The 23,386-nt window shown below is 40.8% G+C and overlaps 1 long non-coding RNA gene across 3 annotated transcripts; it reads right to left on the bottom strand.

Annotated features, from left to right (window-relative positions):
- Positions 1 to 2,083: 2,083 nt before the first annotated feature.
- LOC142472039 (uncharacterized) lies at positions 2,084 to 22,806 on the bottom strand. Of its 3 annotated transcripts, none has more exons than XR_012789575.1 (4): positions 22,517 to 22,806; positions 5,432 to 5,620; positions 2,549 to 2,709; positions 2,084 to 2,442 (listed from the first exon to the last, which is right to left on the bottom strand). It is a non-coding gene; the product is annotated as an uncharacterized LOC142472039 (long non-coding RNA). The 3 variants fall into 3 exon arrangements; XR_012789576.1 differs by lacking the exon at positions 5,432 to 5,620 and adding an exon at positions 21,036 to 21,205; XR_012789573.1 differs by lacking the exon at positions 5,432 to 5,620.
- Between the last annotated feature and the right edge of the window lie 580 nt (positions 22,807 to 23,386).

Raw genomic sequence — 23,386 nt, forward strand, 5'->3', positions numbered from 1 at the left:
CATTCAATGGGTTAGAGCCCTATATAAACACATGTTATGATCTACCCGATAGGTGAAACCAGTTTAAACAGTGTTCCCCTATTCCAAGGAATTGAAACGTTTAAAAAGCTACCATGGTCAACAGTATCAAACGCCTTTGCAAATCTAGGAATATTACCCCAGTAAGTTGTTCCAGTTCCATTGCACACTGAATCTAATTACAAACTTTTAAGAGGGTACAGTGGCGGCCGACCTGAGTCTAAGGGCTCTATGCAGTAAGTGGCGAAAAAGTGCAATCGCTACGGGTACCTTATCGGCATGATTCTGCCGATTTTCCCTCTCCGTATGCAATAAGTGCCGAATCCCTTCCGAATCAAGCGAAAACATTTGCTCCCACTCTGCCGATGATTTGCCGATCACACACAGGTGTATCGGCGTGCATGGCGAGGTGGTGTTAGGTTCCCCAATTAAACTTCTTGCTGAATCTGCCAAAGCAAGCATGTGTTTGATTGAGCGGCCCATTTAAAGGCAGCGTGTATTTTTATTCATTCTCTGTGTTGTTGGGAGAGAGAGAGAGACACACAGAGCTGGCTGATTTGCATATTTCATATTAACTGAGACAGTTGTGGTGTATTGTGAGAGGTTTGTCCTGTGTTGTTTTGTTTACATCTTTGTCTTGTTGTCAATTTGTAAGTGTTCAGTGCGATTGGCTTTAAATTTCTTTTCTGTTCTTTGTGAGTGCTAGAGGTATGGCCGCAAGGCGTGGGAAGAGTGATGCTGGTGTGAGTGGTCGTTATGTTTAATTAAAGTTAGTTTTTTGCTTCATCTAGTATACTGAGAGCATAAATAGGAACATGTAGCACATGTTATTTAATTGTGTTTATATGTAGCTCACTTCAGATTCTTATTTCGCTCATGTACCAGTGTGTGAAACCAGCTGCAATTAATATGTAATCACAGCATAGAGGAGAACACAAGGGGTGGGGTTGGGCACCGAGCCACATCACAGGGTCATGTTACGGTCAAGTATTTTGGGACGCCTTACATGTGGTAGAAACAAATAAAAGGTCAGGGTGCTGTCACGTCTTGGGGGAGGGACTACAGTTGTTAGAAGCTGAAAAGGTGAACAGAAGTTCATCACATTAATTTGAAATAGTAATTCTATGAAGAATTTCACCCACCAGCCCACTATATATGAAAACGTACGTTAGTCATTCGTTCGCTCATATCTTCTTTGAACCTTATATAAACGCCACATTATCACACCAGTAGCATCTGTGAGCGACACACTGCATGTGTTAATGAGTGTCAGGCACAGTGAGCGCTACACCTACTTCTCTTAATTGTTCACACAGATCACTAAAAACATTCATTCACATTTCCACAATTAGGTAGTGAATTATAAGCACTGTCAACTTTGCTGTCATGGTAGTGATGTACATTATTATTTGTATAATACTACACAACATATGTAGTGTATGTACAACAGAACACTTAATTTAGCAACGCATTCCTGCATGAACATTGTATGTTTTATGGTGTATGGTTTGTAAAATAAATGTGCCAATTAGGTTCACATGTACCTTGATGTTAAGATGGATAATGTACAGCTTGCCAGAAATATCTTGTCATTTCATTAAGTTATGCTGATATTTAGCCAGAAATACTCCAACTACACAAACTTTATGTTCATTATGTACACATGTCAATAACATTCTTATGTTATTCTTCTATATAGTTGCTCTTGAAGCTCATGTGTCACCTCACACTGAACAAGTCTCATCACCTGGCTCATCCAGCTCATCATCAAGCATGGAAGATGAGTGTATGAGGTGCAGGACATCTAATGTGTACATTTCTAGATGTTATTTTGCCATGCTAACTAAATGCCTTTCACATGTAATTAACTTCACATCAATTATTGTCACAGAAAATGTAGTTTGTAATGACAACATGTATTGTGTGTGATGTAAACTACCAGCTAGGAGTTGTGAGGTTACAACAAACTTTCATTCATTCTTCTTTCACACTGCGTCGAAACATCATTGTTACTTCAAGCTAAATTTTAATTAGACACAACAGAAAACTTATGGAAACATGTTATGTGTTACACTGTGAGAACAACTCTCATTATATTGATAAACAACAGAAAGTTCCATGGCAGTTCATAATGTCTTCATTTATTTGTCGAAGCAGATGTTGCCACTGAAGGTCAAATTCACTCAAGTGACCATGAAGATGTTCCCACTCGTCCATTAACCCAGCATTTAAGTCCTCCTGCATGTGACACCTACTCAGCTATTGCAGCTTCTGAAGAAAGAATCTTGGTTGAAGAAAATCGTCGCCATTCAGAAATGATGTCAGTGTTTGAAAGGATGATATCACAGCAGGAAAGGATGATATCACAGCAGGAAAGGACAATATCACAAATGTCACAACTAGAAAGAGTCATCATCCAAGTTCCTAAAGAAATACAAAATGTAAACAGGACATTACAAGCAATAGTTGTGAATCTAAGCCAAGCTAATCAGTTGAGAATGAGTGCAAGAGATCAACAATTCCTCTTTACCTCATCAGAGGATGGATCTTTACATGCTGCTAGTTTTTCTCCTGAGTCATCAGTTCTTCATTCCCCAGTTCTGGATGATACTGGTACAGTAGGTGCAAGTTCTGTGCTGGTCCCTGTCAACATTCAACCGCTTACTTCTGTTAAAAAATTGGAAGGGACACCTACAAATGAGACACGAAAAAGAAAGTTAGCCCAACAATTACTACTAACCAGCTTTTGGAATAAGATTAAAACACCAAAACAGGAAACGGCTCCACCATCAGTCGTGCAATGTTTACCAACTGGTTCACAACTGCCACAGCCCACACCCAGTGCCCCTGAAGTGCCACAGCCCACACCCAGTGCCCCTGAAGTGTCACAGCTCACACCCAGTGCCACAGAAGTGTCACAGCCCACACCTAGTGCCACAGAACTGCCACAGGCCCGTACAATTCGTACAGTTAAGGCCAAAGTCGTTGGCAAAAGGAAAAGGAAAACACAACAGCCAACAAGCAGGCCTGTGACTAAACAAAAAAAAATAATCACATTCACTAAATGTGCTGTTGTCCGGGTGGTGTTTACTGCATAATATTTCATGCACACTGTATGTATGATCATGTACAGATGCTTGAAAAGATTCTAGTATGTCCTTGTACACATGAAGGTTTATACATGTTCACTGTGTGAATTAAGGCATATTTTATAACATATCATTATGTATTAATCATCAGTTTATTAATGGTACAACATTACACAGTTGCCATGTTTAGGAAGCTGACATTCACTTAGCTGTTGTTCAACATTTTATGGATGTGGGTTTGTTTGGTAATGTAGATAGTCATTGCATGCTAATATTATTTACATCCAACTTTAAATAACTATCTATATAACAGCATACATCTTGAAGTTTTGTTTTCTGGTGTATTAACTCGGTAACACATTACTTACCTTCATCTTCTTTCATACTTCATAAAGTTGGCATGTCATCAGGTATGAGTTGTGGTAAGAATAACAGATCTGTTAGTGTGTATTAATATATCTGTAGTCTCTATGGATATATATACACACACACACACACACACACACACACACACACACACACACACACACACACACACACACACACACACACACACACACACACACACACACACACACACACACACACACACACACACACACACACACACTGTGTGAGTAGGTGAGTATATATATATATACAGTGGTCGACAAATCACAAAAAAATCTCCTCGCCACCTAGTACCACACGTGTGCTGCTTGGGCCAATAGGAGCTCGCCACGATGTTAAATCCAGTCGCCCGGGGCGTGCAAATGTATAGGTTTGTCGAACACTGTATATATATATATATATATATATATATATATACACATATATATATATATATATATATATATTTTTTTTTATGTGACTCTGCCAATGTTGTCAGCAAACAGGCCTTGTGTTAATGAGATATACATGTTAGGACAATTGTTTAAATTATGGGATCAGTATGATTCAGCCCATAATTCACTCACCTGTAGTAAACTTTGATTATGATTACAACAAGGCCTACTTACACACATCAATGGCTTCAGTTTAGCACTCTATAAAAAATATATATATTATCTGAATTAACAGTACAGGCCTTCATGGCTCAAAAGAGGCCTTGTTTGCTGTTAACTACTACTTATACACAGCTGACTCAAATAGGCCCTCAAACATACTCACCCATTAATGTTAAAAACTGTAATGAACTGTGAAGATAATTACAACAAGGGCTTTTTGCATAGAAGGCCTTCAATGTACATACATATACATAAACATATACACATAAAATATATATACATACATATATACATACATATATACATACATACATACATACATACATACATACATGTATATATATATATACACACACATATAAACACACAATATGTATTTAATTATATATATTTTTATATATATATATATCTATGTATATATTAAGAGAGACTAACAGAGACAGTCAAAGAGAGAGAGAGAGAGACAACCAGAGAGAGAAAGAGAGAGACAAACAGAGAGGGAAACATAGAGCAAAAGAGAGAGAGAAAAACAGACAAACAGATGTGTGTGTGTGGGTCATTATAGGTAAGTGTAAGCAGAAATCTGTTCATTCTACCACTGTAGAAGATTTCACACACATTGTTATTGTAATTAAAATCCTAAACTTGTTTTGCACATGTTGATTGACTAAGCCGAAATAAAAGTTTCGTTTACTGTGAAAATAGTATCTTAGACAAAGAATTTCTGGCAATAATTGTAACACATTTATAGTGGCAGAACACATAGGCGTATAACAGTGAGGTTATATTGTAACCTTGAAAGAAACCACGAAGGTAAAATGTAACTATTCACACATTCAGCAGACATCCGTATGCGCTCAACTTAGACACTGTACAGTTTAACAGAGAAGAAATGGCAGAAACTTCCACATTGCACAGCCATCCACGTAAATCATACAAATTTATGATTTTAGAAGCTATCGAATCAACGGATGAGAAGAGGGCAACTGTGGGCCAAATCTATGACTTGATCCAAAAGAAATATCCATACTACAAAGAACCAGCTAGACAATCAAATTTTAAAACTTCTGTACAATTCACTTTATCAGCAAATGAATGTTTTTAGCGTGTCCATGATCGGCTAGATCAACGATATGGATGTTGGCATGTTGCGCCATCATTTAAAATTACCATGGAACATAGCTTCTGTTAAATAGCATATTTTTGCCTAATACCAGTTAGAATGAAGCCGCACCGACTGTCGCGTCTGCTGCTATAACTGCACCCTCCATTCATCAAGCCCACATGCAAGATGCACATAACTACTATGATATGTATCCAAACTTATATGGGCAATACCAATGTGGATGGGAAAACAACCAACAACTGTACGTTCCTCTGGACGTCTTGTTTGAAGAAGCCACTGCAGATCCATATGACCGCCTCATGGAGATGTGTGTGATTCAGGATTCAACGGTTGCCTCAACCATGGATGATACTGTTGTGCCTTCCTGGAGCGAGCAGTTGCAGCCAAACCAGTTTTGACTTCTACAAGAATCGTAAATATAAAATTCTTTATGCCTTTACTCACATTATATATGTGTACATTTGTTATATACACCATTTGTTAGCCAAATGTGTGGATACAGCGTAACATTGCAGACAGGCTTACATGTAGCGTGCACTAAAACATTATTTCCTATAACAATATACTACATGACGAAGCATTACTACACATTGTTGACGGACTCACAAAACCTAGATTATTATCACGTTTAAAGTATCATTTCAACATGTTACACTAACTGTAACACACACACACACCTCATTGTTTAGCATGCAACATAGAAAAACAAAGTGTCGCCCACATATGACGTGGGACCGTTGTCATGTCCCAAGGCGTCCTTAAAATGGTTTACGGATGCAAGCCGCACTCCCAACCGATGTGCGCGTGTTAAACCGTATTGGCTGTGGCCGTAGCTTATTGTGACGGTCAGTGCAGTGTGTCATGTGTGCGCGTCGGTGGGGCGGTGCGTGCACAGCGCTGGAGGCCAATGTTAATTCAGTGGGAGGAGTGTTTGCGTGCATTTCACGGTGCCTTAACATGACGTCACACGTATTTTGTTCGCTCATTGGCTGATAGTCCGTTGTTTCCATGGACACACGTCTGTTTAGATATGTACGTGTGTAGAAGTGAATTTGTTTCGCTTCCATATCATAACTTCCAGCCATGATATGCTTACTGCTAGCAGCACCATGGAGGGACATGTATTGAACGCATAGCGTACACATCGTTTAGCGCATGCGCTAAGACTTAGTCCACACAATCGTGAAGTGCGCGCGCAACACACGTTGTGCACGCACATTTTTATGTATACAGGCACCGGAAAAATCATATCCGTAGTAATGCCAGCAACGCAATTATAAAAATGACTGTTCAGTATCTGTGGTTTTAACCTTGCACTTTCAACATATACGTTACTTATGCGTGAATATCCACAATCATATACAGATATGTTACGCATTGTCATGCTGAGACATATATAAATGTGCCATCTTTGACCATCATGTGTTTGCTGTATTTCACAGATGTCGCGGATGAATACATGGGAACAATGTATGTTTTCAGATGAAATATGTAACAACGCTTTCAATGCTTGGTGCGCAGATTAACAATAAATACATAATGTTATCCTGTTGTGCCAATATTTACTATGTACTTAATTAACATAATGATGTTGCTAAGCACTGAATTTAGAACTTTTATGGTTTTTTGGTTTTTTTCTTCTAACATTATATGTCTTGCTCTGTGATATATGCAACCAACATTCTCACTCAGCAAACACATTTTTATACTATATTGTATAATCTGACGTGTGACTTGTCAAAGAATGTAAATGCTACATAACAACTCGTAGATATTCTATCTGAACGTACACAATAACAATAGGGAGGTTATAGAAAGTGTTTAGTGGTGTGAAAATGTATTTTTAACCTCAGTTGTAGTGCTAACCTAACATGCATGAGCTACTGAATGTTAGTTAAAGATCATGAAAAGATTAACATTTGTGTGTAAATTTGATTCTCACGACTAACTATAGATTAGTGTTTTTAGTTAACGTTCAACACATACATAGCAAAGTGAGTCCGATGATACAATCAACATTAGTATGTTTGTTAATATTATGTGACGTAGAAAATCATGCATCACACAAAAACTGCTACAAACACAAAAACTGTTGCAGAAATGTGTGCGTATGCAAATGTCCACTTCATTTACGTTCATATGTTGACATTAGTTATAAAGGATTATGATCATTATGAATAACTAACGTGAATGAAATTAAAATTATATTAACAACATTGTCATTGTGTCGAATGAATTAGGAAAAGTTGAGAATACAAATAACTATAATTTGGAATGGTGTTAACATTTTGACACATGTTACATGTACGTCAAATCAACACACATCTTTGACTTATACATACACATGTGACAATGTAGTCATCAACATGAAGATGCAGTGATACAACAACTAATCACATACATTGCAATGTAAATGATGTTGAAAACATTGGTGTGTTTTCATGCAAACATGCATTGAGTGTTAAGATCAATCATGTGCATCAGTGGATGTTCTCCTCACATAATCAATAGTTGAGCAGGGTTTATCACCTTCTCTCCCCCCATCCCTATATTACATGAATGGAATTTGTAATGTTTGATACATTACATGTTATGTAATGTCCCTAATGATTTTCACATACACTGCACATTAACTACCAAGTGTACCTAAACGTACGTACACTATACAGAAACGACATGTTTGAATAGTCACATATTTTTCCATACGTTCTGTTTATACATCCTGTAACGATACCTGTATCGAGATTGGCACATCTTATGACAGATGTGAATTGAAATACATACCATGAGCAGTCATTGAAGTGATATACCTTGAAAAAGAAAACATGAATGAATATAAATCATTGTCATGACATGTTTATTAAGGTAAGCAACACACAAAATTGACCATTTTGTGTTAGATATGAAACACCATGTAGAATTCGTTAAATATTATATGAAATACACACTGGTGTTCACATCATTGTGACTCACATGTCACACTGCACAAATAACATTGTATGTAACCATACTGCACTAACTAATGACTGTGGACATAGTAGGTTTATTGTGTATGCATAACCAAAATTGCATGTACATAAAGTATACATTTTGTACACATTTTTTCTTCACGTACACACAACTACTTTTATTGATAAGAAGTATAATTCAACCTTTGGATGAATGACATACCGGTGCCACATGCATTTGTCCACACAGCAGAGAAGAGAAATGTGTGCCAACCATATTCATCTGTTTCCTAAGTAAATGGTATTTGGACAAATGTATTTAACATAACAAAGAATGAATACATCTATGTAGTACTATGAATATATATGTATTTGCTTACATGAAAAATATGTGTTTATGACATTCAGACGTGTCTCAACACCACTGGCTGTTTGCTCAGTGTCAGCTGGTAAATTGACGGGATGCTCCTCCTCCAAACCCTGACGTATGTCTGTTTGAACATTATTTCGGAGTGCCACATTGTGCAAAATGCAACATGCAATTATAATATCAGACACTTTAGCAGGCTTATATTGAAGTGCCCCACCAGTTCTATCGAGACACCTAAATCTTGTTTTGAGAAGCCCAAATGTCCTCTCTATGACGGATCGCGTAGATATATGGGCAACATTGTACCTCTCCTCTGTTTCACTTTGAGGGTTTGGCACCGGGGTAAACAGCCACGGCCTAATTCCGTATCCTGAGTCACCTATAATCCACATATGAAACAATTAGTGTTAACATTATTACATACAACATTTACTATAAAAACAATAGTTCATTTTTACACATCATCATATGTACTCACCCACCAGCCAACCAGGTCCAAAATAGCCTTCTTCAAAAGCATGGAAGACTGATGAGTTTCTCAGGATAGAGGAATCGTGACAGGAACCAGGGAATTTGGCTACCACATGCATAATCTTCATCGTGGCATCGCATACCACCTGTACATTCAGGGAATGGTAGTGCTTACGGTTGCGGTAAGCATGCTCACACTGACTAGGCGGGATCAAAGCAACATGGGTGCAATCAATTGCACCCATCAAACATGGTATTCCGGCTATGGTATAAAAGCCATTCCTGACTTCCAGCAACTCTGTGTGCTCTGTAGGAAAATGAATATAATTCCTAGCGCGTCTATTCATTGCACATAGAAACTGGGTAAAGGCCCGCGAGAATGTAGATTGCGAGACCCCGCCCACTATGCCCACAGTTGTCTGGAATGACGCGGAAGCAAGATAATGTAATGAGCACAGCATTTTAACAAGCCCAGGGACTGCACGACCTCTGGCTGTCACAAAATCTAAATCTCCCTGTATCTCTTCATAAAGAGCTAAGATTGCTGCTGAACTCAAACGATAGCGACTTACAATCTCCTCCTCACTCATCCCATCTAACAGGGTTCTCTCCCTGTACAAACGAGGATGAGGCACAACTTCTCTCCTCTCTCTTCTCCTGTCATCTCCTTGCCCTCTCCCTCAACCTCTCCCTCTCCTGTCCGCGTGCCTGTCCCTGTCACTGTCCCTACCACTGTCCCTGCCTCTGTCCCTGTCCCTTCCTTGGCCTATGACATCCTCTCCATCAGCAAGCCTTTCGTGCAATAGAATGTTCCTCCGTCTCATAAACATTTGCATCATTTTCAGGTCTGTAGCTGTGAATGCGCAGGTAATTGCCCTCCTTTAAATACCTATGTGATGATGTCAGGTGACTTGCTAAAGTGAAAGTTGTTACATTAACATATCCAAGTAGTTAACTCCCAAGGGGTATCCATTTGCAATTACAAGTATTATTTATGTGTGTTCACCAGGCAATCATGATATTTGAGATTGATGTAACGTTAAGCTTTGTACAAGCATTTATTGGGAAGTATTTTTGGAATGTGTAATGCATGTACCACTTCTGAATGCAACACTCAGTCATCTAATTAGTATACAACCATTACATTGACGTTGAAAAACTTCGTTGCAACATGTATAATTTGGCATGTTATTGTCACATGTTCACATGAAGTAATTATACTGTACATATGCATAATTTAATGGCATCAGGATAGTTGCTATTGATTATGTTTCAAACGTGTAAAAATGATTAACTATTCTAGATGTGTGTATAAGTTAGCATGATGTGATTGTAATGCATTGTGTACAATGTAAACATGCAATGTTATTGAGTGTCCAATTGCGGACGTCATCAAAAGAGGGAGGTCACAAAGTACATGTAAACATGAAAACAAACAGCTACATTTACGTTTGATCATGCGTTACACATTACAAGCATTCTCAAATGTATAGCAACATTACTATACGCTGGATGTGTTAGATGAGTGAAATGTGTTACATCATATAATAAATTGAAGCACACTTAAGTAACATGTTTGATATGATGTGACCTGTTCCTTTAAGAGTTGAGTATAGGATTTTACCTTGACACATCATAACATTAAGACTAATGTGATACGCAAATCATCATAACATATAAAAGTACAATGTTATGCAAATAATAAACGTAAGGGGTGACACGACGAAGTGAATGACCTCGACACTGTAATGCCAAGCACATTTGTATTATGAGCAATAGAACGTAAACACTCCGATAATGTTATAAGTCCCCGCTCCATTGACTCCATTGATGTAGAGATGAGGTTTTTTTTCTAAGTGCCGTTCTGCCAACGTTATCGATCATTCTCCCCTCCAACTTGCCAACTTTAGTTGGCGGGACCAATTGCCGATAAAATCTCCATTTCTGAGTGCCGATCAGCACCGAAAAGCTGATCGGGGCTACTTGAATACAGCCGATTTCAAAAAGTGCCGAAAAGTCCCGATAAGTGGCTTATCGCCTGCCGCATGCCGATAAATTTTTTTCGGGAAGGAAAACTGCCGATTTTGAGCACATATCGGAGCTTAGTGAATCTGAAATCCAATTTTGGCGGGAAAATGCCGAAAAAAGCCTTATCGGCGCTTACTGCATGAGGCCCTAAATCAGCTAGATCCGCGGCTCTCAGATAATCTCGGTCAGGTGCGTTTTTTTTTTTTTTTTTGCCCGGTGTGAATTGCGTTATTTTAACGCTCGTGATATTAGCATTTTATTCTCGCTGTCTGCAATACTGCAATGCCGTGTAAAACCACAGGGGGGCGTTTGCGAGCTGTTGTCTTGGAAGTCTAATACCTTCGCGGTTCAACCTACGTCAGTACACAGTCTGTGTGTGCGCGCACAGTAACACCATTCCTTTGAACGTGTGTCTGGTTACAATCACATTCCTGCCTGACAGCAGGTGATTACTGCGCATGCGCCTGTAACTTCGCCCACCACTGCTTGCTTGAGTGAGTGGCCAAAAAAAAATCTTTTTTTTCCCAATTTTTTTATTTTTATTTTCTCCACAAGCCTCCAAAAACCATCTTGATACTGTATTACGATATTCAATCAGTGCTGTAGCTTTTGACTGTGACCCTGTAGTCCCTTCCCCCTCGAACACACACAAGGCTTGCTCGCTCAAGGATTTGAAACTCCACAGAGTCATTCATTTTCTGAAGCTTGACATTGACGCTCGGCTATGGACGGATTAAGAACACAATGTAAAGCTTCAGAAAATTAATGACTCTGTGGAGGGGGGGGTTTGGGTGAGTCATGCTCAGTAATCAGATAACTCCCATCTCAAAGAGGATTACACGCAGGTGCAGTGAGGCACCTTTAACTTCACCCACCACTGCTTGCTTGAGTGAGTGACCAAAAAAAAAAAAAAAACTTTTTGTTTATTCTAATTTTTTTATTTTTATTTTCTCCACAAGCCTGCAAAAACCATCTTGATACTGTATTACGATATTCAATCAGTGCTGTAGCTTTTGACTGCGACCCTGTGCGTTTGACTGCACATGGTTGATTTGTGTGCTTTTTACGTACTGTATTTGGGGGTGTGGGGATCATATTATTATGATGAACTGCCTTTTGAAATGAAAGTATGTCATTATCTTTGAACTTCATGCAGCTGTACCCTGTAGCCCGCTCCCTCACGAACACACACAAGGCTCGATCGCTCAAGGATTTGAAACTCCACAGAGTCATTCATTCTCTGAAGCTTGACATTGACGCTCGGCTATGGACGGATTAAGAACACAATGTAAAGCTTCAGAAAATTAATGACTCTGTGGAAGGGGGGGGGGGTTGGGTGAGTCATGCGCAGTAATCAGATAGCTCCCATCTCAGAGGATTACACGCAGGCGCAGTGAGGCGCAGTGAGGCGCAGTGAGGCGCAGTGAGGCGCAGTGAGGCGCCTGCGTGCAATCCTCTTTGAGATGGGAGCTAGCTGATTACTGCGCATGACTCACCCAACCCAACCCCCAACCCTTTAAAGCTTTGTTTACGGTAACGCTTTGGAAAATCCTTTCTCGAATTTGAAATGTACATCAGATTTGCACAGCATTGTGAGAATTGAGAGTTAAAAAACCCATTAACTGATTAATGTTGTTTTGTCATTCATTTATGTTCTTTGGTGTACTGTACTGTAGGTGTGTGGGGGGGGGGGGTGTCAATGATTATGATTAGCAGGAATGTAAATAAATATTTATTTTATTTTATCAGGAAACAAAAAATTCAAATATAAAAATAATCATGAATAATACATAATGCAGTCTTTATTCAGTTCTTCTGGCAGATTGAAATTGGATAAGCATTTATAAAACATTTATAAAACATGGATAAACATAAATAATGCACATTTATAATAATATTATTTAATAATATATAATTTATAATATATATAGTAATATAATTTTTTCCGTCTTTATCTTCTTCCTCATTCTGTGTACAGTACAGTAGTTCATTGAGAGAGGAGAGGTTTTGTGTACATCATTACTGCTGTTTATATACTGTACACTTGAGTGTACAAACAAATTAGACTGTACACAACACCCCCCCCCCCCCCTCTCCCCCAGTCCATCCTTTTTTCCTGCAAAGACAAGAAAACAAAAAATTAGTGCAGTTATGCGCGTACTGTATTATGACATTGTGTGATGTGTAGTACTATAGTAGATGGCTGGTGCTGCTTTCTCTGGAAAGAAAAAAATTGAGCAGTTAGGTGCATACAGTATTATGGCATTGTGTACTGTATACTGTAGCTACTCCACATTGGACTACAGTAGGCAGTTAGTACTGTCAAACTAGTCTATACTGGAACTACTGTATACTCTGACTATAAGGAAAGAAAAAATCTGTGCCATACTTACCTGTATCATACTGTACTTACAATACTACAGTACAGTACTACTTTGCTGATGCTTGCCCATTACGCACGATCACAATGGGCAACACAGTCGCAATATGGTCTATATATTTATTGCAGCGTTCAACGGTGAGTACATCGTTCTAAAAACTCAGTATGCCTTTCGCCAACTCATCCTTTTTGGAGGGTTTCACCACTTTCTGGATATGGTCCTTCAGCTGATGCCAGACCATTTCGATAGGATTGAAGTCTGGCGATCTGTCATTGGAAAAAAAGGACAATTCGTTTAAGAGATACAGTACACAGTAAAAACAGTGGGAAAAAAATGAGACACGGTTAGCGCACTTACTCCGCTGGCGTCTTCACCCAGTTGATACCGCACTCAAGGATATGCGCTGTTGACGCGGTGTGCTTCGGATTGTTGTCCTGGTAGAAACGGTGACCATCCGGGAACTCGCGTGTGATGTATTCCACTATCTCAGGCACAATTTTGTCTTGGAAGAAAGCTTTATACATGATTCCTATAACAAGAAAAGAAATGTGCTCAAAAAACTGCACACTAGTACAGTACAGTGCATAAGGCAAAATTATATTTTTTATATTTTACCTTCAAAGATGACAATGCATCCTGGTCCACGCCTAGAGATGGCACCCCACACATTGAGCTTCACTGGGTGTTTTGGCCGCAGCTTCATAGATATGCGACCTTTTTTGTGGAATGCAAAGGTGGCAAATCTCTCCAGCGATACAGTAGACTCGTCAGTGAAGATGCAATCCTGGAAAGTTTCCCCACTGCCGATCCATGCCTGGGCTTGGACCACTCTTTTGATTTTGTTTACGTCCCTTATCATGGGGTACGCTCTGTAATGACAAGGAATAAATAATTTTATAGGTACAGTACAGTTTCTTAAACAACACTTTAACCTCCTGTACTGTCCAGTACTAACCTCACACGTCCATATTTCCATCCAATTCTGCGTCTCATCTTCTTTATGCTGGTCTCAGATACAGTGAGATTGTGATTTTCCTGCAGAGTGTATTTGACCCTTAATGCACTCTTCTCATCATTCTCCTCACTTATTTTGTCGACCAGAAGAGTTGTCTCTCTACAATGTAAAGAAAAACAATCCGGTAAGTTACAGTGCAGTAGGCCACAAGCACAGCACATCATTTGGTGTACAAATAGTATACAATGAGATATTGTTCTATAAATATGCAGCAATATAAAAAATATATACTGTATACAGTTGTCTACCGAAATCACAAAAATATTAGATACAGTAGATCTACTGTACACAATATATTGTTCTATTAATATGCAGCAATATAAAAATATATATATACTGTTGTAATATAAATCTACAGAAATAACTATAAAATTAGATGCAGTAGATCTACTGTACAATATTTTATATAAAAAAAAAATTAAGTTATATAAATATACTTACGCGTTAGTTACCCTTTGTGCCCGTTTGCGTTCTCTGGTTTTTCCGTGTGCATGATAGCTCACGGTGGTTGCTGGCACAACGATGCCAGAAGTAGCTAACCAGCATTGGATAGCAGCAATTCGGTGTCCGCTCGTGTACATCTCCTTAATTCGCATGCTGAGCTCCTTGGAAATCTTTTTAACAGGCATTGCTGCGAGTAGAAAGAAATACAAACACAAGAATGTATATTCGATGTTTAGTCGATGTGTATTCAATGTGCAGTGAATCCACAAAATGGATGGTGTATTTATATGTTAATGACTCACATTAGAGTACGCCCACTTTCAACACCTGTACCTCGTCGCCATGCATAAAAGGTTACACACTTTGCATAGATGATCTTTATCTGAACTTGCCCTTGTCCAGATACTGCATTGTGCCATCTGCTTCCATGTGGATAGAAAAACCTCTTATGGCGCTGAGGGTAAGTGGCTGGAACAAGAGTCTTGTGCTGAGGTTTCTATTAGATAAGCTCAGAGAGGGAGACAAGAGAAATACAAACAACACAATAGTGTATTATCCTTTAGACAATATAAGACATGTGGATGGAAAATGGAGCAATTTATTAGTTAAAACAATTGTGACTACAATTGAAGTAAAACATGAACTATAAAATAAACAGTGGATGATCTTCTGTTAATAAAAGAAATAGGGGCTTCCCAGCACTTGGGCAGAGAGAAGCCTTGCTGCTCCACCAAAGGTAAAACCGAAATCCTACTCACCGTCCTGGAGTAGGACATGTGCATTGGTACGGGGTCTTTAGCCAGGGGTAGCCGTCTGCTGTGGGGTACCGGACGTCTGCTTGAAGCGTGCGGGGAGATTTCAGGAATACTCGTGCATTCAACAACACCGCGTGAATTTCGCGCGTCTCCTCCGCTGACGTCACCACCGGATTGACTCAGCTACGGTGTCCCTGGATGACCAGAATACCTTCCTACGCGTTTCGAAACACTCGATCACGTGTTTCTTCGTCATGCATAAAAGGTTACACACTTTGCATAGATGATCTTTATCTGAACTTGCCCTTGTCCAGATACTGCATTGTGCCATCTGCTTCCATGGATCAACCCTGATTCTATGGACGCAGGAACCCACTCGCCTCTGCCCTGCCTGTCATGCAGAAAAAGCGAAAGGTGGTAGCCGTTTCCACGCCAAGGCCAAAGCGACAGGCTAAGGCCAATAAAGAAAACCTTCTGCTGACTCCAGTGGCTAATGGTTTTAATAGACGTCAGCCTTATTATATCAAGAAGAAATACGGTGATGTACACTCCACACAAAACAAATGGCAGCCAACCCATCGAACCCGCAGACCACTTCCTCCCATACGCTTTGACGACTCTGCCGCCGCTGTCCCGGAAATCTTCAGCCCGTCTTCTCCACTACTCGTCCTCGACGCTGCCGCCGCCCTCCCGGAAACCCACAGGCCATCTTCGCCAGTTCTATTCGACGACGCTGCCGCTGGTGCCTCTGAAATCCACGGGTCAGTTTCTCCTTTGCGCTTAGACGACTCTGCCGCTTCTCGCCCGAAAATCCAGAGGTCACTTTCTCCATCCCTCTTCTACGACGCTGCCGCTTCTCTCCCGGATATCCACAAGTCACCTCCTCCACCCTTCTTCGACGACGCTGCCGCTTCTCTCCATGGAACCCCCATCTCATCCTCCGTAGCACCCATCCACCCAGATGTCCACAGCACGCCATGCACAAGAAGCAGCTCGTTAGACCGGATGCTGAATGGGATAAGTGTGGATATCCCCGGGAACTCTATTGTGCTGGCAAAGATAGATCTGCTTCTGGAGAGCATGCTAAATATGGAGCAACGGATGCTACATATGGATCGACGGATGGAGAAGATAGAGGCTGACATAGCGGGGATACATCATTTGCTCGGTGTTCATGCCCCTGTTTCCCCGACGCCGGACCAGGAGGGTGACATGGATGTGATGAATGGGAGCATTGACCACCTTCCATCACCAAGCGCACCCCCTACCCAAGAAGATTTTGTGCACATGTATGCCGTTGAGGAGGACATGACAACCCCGTCAAGTCCACGCCAGGAGACAACACGGCGACCAAGACAGGAGGAAAGCTTCCTCCCAGGCAACCTACCCTCGCCCGCCACCACAAGCACACCCGCACACAGAAGACCTACATTCGCTCGCAAGCGATACGGTGCCCGACATCCGCCTGCGCGATATGCCACCGGCACTCAGGGAGAAGTATAGGGTGATGAGTGCTGGTGCACCCCACAAGTATGCCTTGTTACTTTTTAAGCACCATGTGTCCTACTTCTTGTACTGCGACTGGGCCTTCAAAGTGAACTACGAAGGAAATCGCCTAAAAAAGGCGCTTCCTGACAATTTAAGAAAGACTATTCTGGAGGAATTGCGGCGCTATTTTTCAATTACAGATCCTGTAATGAAAGGCGTTCGAGACTGCATTAATGGCGTTTTGCGCCATGCAAGGCATCGGCCATGGAAGGACAATCTGGTGGGGTACGCATTTGAGTGAGTGTTCAACTGTTGAAAATGTTTTGTAAATGTTTTGTTACTGTCCCCGAGGGCTGCAAACAGGCCTGGTTTTCAAAGGTTATCCTGAAAACCGGGCCTGTTTGCTGCCCTCAAGGACTGTAGTGGTGCAGGCCTGACTGACTGTTCTGCACACCATCCCACTGTAAATGTGCTGTACTGTACATGTTTTGACCTGCTGTACTTAAATAAAGGAGATGTTTTTTTTTATATATTTTATGAATAAAGATTTTTTTTTAATAACAGGTAAGACCATACTGTTGTGCTGTACTGTACATGTTTTGACCTGCTGTACTTCAATAAAGGAGATGTTGTGTGTTTTTACTTGTTTTAATAAATAAATGTTTTTATACACTGTACACAAGACCTGCTCAATTCCAGTCCCCGAGGGCAACAAACAGGCACGTTTTCAAAGGTTGTCCTGAAAACTGGGCCTGTTTTCGGCCCTCGAGGACTGGAGGGGTGCAGGCCTAACTGACTGCTGTAAATGTTTGACCTGTTGTACTTAAATAAAGGAGATGTTTTGTTTTGTATATTTTATGAATAAAGATTTTTTTTAATAACAGGTGCTGTAAATGTTTTTACTTTCTGTACATAAATGTTTTCACTAGCAGTAAACCATACACCTGTTGATGTTTTGAATTGCTGTGCACTTAAAATGTTTTTACATTGTACAGTATTTGTAAATAAATGTTTTTGTACTTACTCCACCAATAAAAGAAAATGTTGATTTGTTTTAAATTGTTCCATTGGCTCCTTTGATACTGTACTCCTTTGATACTGTAGGCATGCTCAGTACTGCACATCACAAGAGTATTAAAAACAATAGAAGACACATACTGTACAGTATGTACTGGTACTGTATAGAAGACACACTGTATGTACTGTAATACATGTAGAATAAATGCATACTTTTTATTTCTCCGGGTTTATTACACAGTATACTGTATATAAAAAAGTATTGTATACTATACGGTCGGAAAACATCAGCATACTGTTTCAGGTACAGTATTCTATCCTAATCAATAACAACGGCCACTAAACTGTAAACTCCGGTACGTGTTTTTCTAAATCCGATTCAGCAACGTGCAGGCATTGTTACACAAAGCGATATTATCCATCGAAATCCCTCCATTAGCCGTTTTCTTTTCTGAGGAAAAACAGAAATAAAAGTTTTACTGTAATGGTCCGTCCCCTAAAGAAGTTCACAGTCAGTCCCACCAATAATTTTCTCGGGGGGCGTCTCCTGTTCACATGCGCATGCGCCTACCGTCGATGTAATGACACGCATATGCATTTCAAGAAGGTTCCAATGCGCATGCGCCTAGCGTCTAGTATCTGCAGTACAGTACTGTAGAAGCTGCTCAGCCAATGATATTGTTTACAGGAGAATCGCTTGACTTTTGAATCGCACCAATATTGATATTTAAAAAACAAAAAACAAAAAGGCAACATTACTCACCATAGAATTTCCCAATCAGCTGGCGCCCGGCGCCGGGCCACTGCCAGTCCAGTATTCTTGATCATACACGTTGACAGTTGGCAGCGGGACTACTACACCTGTAGTCAGCTGATGAGGCTGGAAATTGCTTAGGAGCATGCAAGCTTGCTCCAAATTGCACGCGAAATCCGGCTCAGGCTGCAGGTGTCCGTGCGTGGACAGACAGCGAGGGTTGTCACTGACGGTGGGACCGTTATTGGAAGCCGGTGCTGGTGACGGCGCATTGCTTGCCAGCGACTGTCGTTTCTTAGTTGGTTTTAACACGACCTTTCGCCTTTTGCCGTCTGCATCATAGATACGGGAAAAATCTGGTGATACACACCAATACCCTCCAATAATGCTTGGCCCCCTGCAGACGCACTTACCAGAACTCCCTCCTACTGTCTCTGTACGTTCTCCCTACCTACCAATTAGACTGTAAGCTCCTCGGGGCAGGGACTCCTCTTCCGAAATGTTACTTTTATGTCTAAAGCACTTATTCCCACGATCTGTTATTTATATTATCTGTTATTTATTTGATTACCACATGTATTACTACTGTGAAGCGCTATGTACACTAATGGCGCTATATAAATAAAGAAATACAATACAATACAATACAATAAATTGGGGATCAATACGACAAAAACATGGATCTCTACATAACTTTTTCCTTATTGCACGCTTCCACACATGAGGAGCTGGCGAAATTTGAAAAAGTCAAAGTTTTCGATAAAATACTGATAAATTTGAACAACTGTTGCCATCTTATTATCTGTTGCTTTTATCGCGGCCCATATTATATAAGCGTAGCTTCTGTTGGGTTTTTGGAACACTGGCTGCACTTGAACACTCATGGCGGCGGTTCTGACTCTGGAGAATAACTTTAACTTGTGTTTGTCTTTCTTTAATATGAAAAGCCTACATTGATACATTATTGTAACCTCTTCCTTCAGTCTCAAGGGCAATTTACAATAGCACACTGTGGTACAGTATCTTTTTTAAACGAAACACCTGCAAGTCGACACATTACTGAAGCGCGTGCGCATTACAATTCATGAATATCTCCCATCTGGTGGACACGCGAAGAATTGCAGCCTATTAAATCCAAACCATTCTCAATAAACGCATGAACCGCGCATCAACCGCGCATGACCCGTGCTTGACCCGCGGCTGAGAACGCAACATGAATGCGGCATGCACCCGGTGAAGTGCGTCGCATTCGAGAAAAAATCAAGTAAAAATGCGGTGATGTTTTAGAATAAACGGGGCCGCAGTAGTAGTTACCGTGGAGTGTTTGGGCAAAAACCAGATTGGAGTAGGCTAAGGTAACCTGTCTTGTTATATTGTAGTAATTGCTTAATTGGGAGTGAACACTGTCACGGGAGACCAAAACTCTTTCGCTGGATCAAGCACCAATCAGGAGATCAAATTAAGGGTATTTATTCTGTCTGGAACCAGCAAAGGCAACACAAAACACTGATCAGAGAAATACTGTCTCCAAATAAGGGATACAGGGGAATACTAGTTGTTCGCCTGTGTTGGCCAATCCTTTATTATTTGATTGCCACTTAAGCCATGGAAAAATAGGGAAAGAAAATCCTAAATATCCCATAGAGCAACAAACCACTCAAAAATAATTCAAGAGAGTTGCAAATCCCATTAAGTGTGGCCACACTATCTATGTGATGTATGAATAAGAGGGAGACAGCACACTCAATTTGTAGACTCACGGTCTTAGCAGCATCATAGCTTAATCACTTATTGGAAGCAACGTTTCAGACCCATCACCTACCTGATCAAATGCCGTTGTGAGGCCAAAACATCGCTTTTTGATGTATTGCATGCTCCTTTAAAATTAAAAGTCAATTGATTTTCACCAGAAGATGTCTTCCAATAAGTTATTCTTAAAAATTATGCTGCTTAGACCGTGAGTCTGCAAATTGAGTGTGCTCTCTCCTCTTTTTCATATTTCCCTTAAACCACGGAACAATCATTTTTTTTTATTGCACAGATCTCATTGACAGAGGGAAAAAGAATAAAACAATATTTTCGTAAGAAGGTTAACCTCTTGGTTACCGTACTGCACACAGAGCTGTATCCTGAATTTTATCTTACATATCCCATTGAATATTCAGTGCCTTGTTTGCTAACACCTCCTCCTCTGTTGATCTCTCTGTTGTTGTACCCCAGGGCTCTGTTCTGGGATCTCTTCTCTTTTCTCTTCACACACACACTCTCTCTAGGTGACCTTATCACATCTCTAGGGTTCAAATATCCCCTCTATGCTGTTGACACACAAATGTATTATTCAACCCCTGATCTTACACGTGCTGTATGGACCAAAGACTCTGAAAGTCTTTCTGCTATATCAACCTGGATGGCCCAGCCGACTGAAACTTAACATGTCCAAGATAGAGCTTCTCATACTTCCTCCCAAGCCTGGCCCTACTGCCCCTTCTATATATTTTTTGGCAATACTACCATACACACAGTATCACAAGCACGTTGCTTGGGGGTCAAATTCGACTCCTCCCTCACACTCTCCTCCAACATTCACAATGTAGCTAAAACCTGTCCTTTATGTCCATAACATAGCAAAGATATGCCCTTTCCTCTGTTCCTCTACTGTCCAATCTTCCTGCCTCTCACCTTTCTCCCCTACAATCTATCCTAAAGTGTTAATCTCAGTGAATGATTCCACCAGGGCCACCAACAGGGGGGTTGACCAGGGATATCTGTCCCATGCCCAGGGGCTGCTGGCCTCTCTTCCCCACTGGGCCGGCCTCTCTCCCCTGGAGGCCTGAGTCCCACTCTCCACCCCCAAGGTAAGTGTGTATTGTGGATTGTGGGTGCATTTTGTGTCTGTTTGTGTGGGTATGTGTATGTGTGTAGTGGGAGTTATGGGGGTATTGTGTGTGTGTAGGGGGATTTTGTGTAGGGGGATTTTGTGGGGGTATTGTGTGTGCAGCGGGGGTTTGTGGGGGATTTGTGTGTGATTATGGGGGGTTTGTGGGGGTATTGTGTGTGTGTGTGTAGAGGTGGGTTGTGGGGGTATTGTGTGTGTGTGTGTTGTGAGGGAGTGAAGTCCCCAAGGGGACAAAGAGGTACTTCCCTTACCCCAATGCCCCAACAGCAATAAACAACACCCCTAATGAACTAGGCAAATGAAACACCTCTATGCAATAAATGCTAGAATCTGATATAGCACTAGAGAGCCCCTCTTGCAGCAGGAGAGGAGAAGTGCTTGAGACTACGTTTGATTACTTATACCCTGTGGTTTGACTTTATTTATTTTGGAATTCTACACTTGTTATTCTCTCTAGTGCTATATCAGATTCTAGCATTTATTGCTTTGAGGTTTTTCATTTGCCTAGTTCGTCACGTGGAGATGACTCCGGCATGTCTGGGGAGACCCGGATTTAACAAAATAACCTAGCATTATAAGGTGTTACTAGGGGAGGAGGAGAGGTGAACATTTTGGCCTGACAGGTGGCTAGCTGTCAGGGGACAGGGAGACATTACTTCTCCAGGGAAGAAGGCTTGGCTAGGTATGCTAAGCAACTGAAGTGCCAAGTTCACACATGCTCTCATCATACCTTGAAGCTCAGTGCCAGGCTACGAAGAACCTGGCTGAACTCTGCTATAGGTGGGAGAATTGGTTCCCACGCAGTGATTCGCTGCAGACTGTAAAGATGGGACTTGTGAGGTTTTTAAAGTTGAGGCAGCCAGTGAGGAGTTAGTTCCATCATTTAACAGATTCAGTTCCATCTTGTAAGAAGTTCTATCAGATTCATCTGTGCTACAGCATGCGGTGCAACAGTCATAACATCGTAACTAAGGATTGCACCCTGCTTCAAAAGTTCGTTGTCAAATGGATTGGCAAACGAATCCTGCAAGTACAAAACGAAAAGTTTACTTTTGGCAGAGATACAGGGGTTGCCGCTAGCGCCCCTAGCCAAGGACTATTACACGGCTCTTTTTGCGCATCAACCCCATGTCTCAGAATTGATGCCTAGAGACTTGATCTCTGAGGCTTTCATTCCATGGACATTTTATTTTGTTTTGGCCCCATCCCTGTAAGTGTGGTAATTTGTGATAATTGTGTAATTCAAGCTGTGTGTGTTCTGTATGTTAATAAATACAATTTATTTTATTTCATGCTTTATTCAATCAAAGGATCCAGGGGGTAAAGTGTTAATAAGCTTGGTCTCCAGTGACAAACACCCCCCCCCCCCTTTTCGGGAAATAGCTCAGCCTCACGGGGTAGTCTTTTGGACTATTTTTCTTGACTTCCAATTGAAGAGGCTGTCAACCTTCCCTACAATCTTTTCTGTGTCCACCTTCCGGCTGGATCCATGGGCTTGGCTCTCCTTGATGAGACGTCTTTTTACTCCAACCAGTCACTTTGTTTTTTTAATTTGGGGCAATTACCATGCTTTCTACGCCTGCACAGCAACAAAGGTAAG

Source organism: Ascaphus truei, chromosome 1, assembly GCF_040206685.1.
Source record: "Ascaphus truei isolate aAscTru1 chromosome 1, aAscTru1.hap1, whole genome shotgun sequence".
In the NCBI taxonomy this organism is placed as follows: Eukaryota; Metazoa; Chordata; class Amphibia; order Anura; family Ascaphidae; genus Ascaphus; species Ascaphus truei.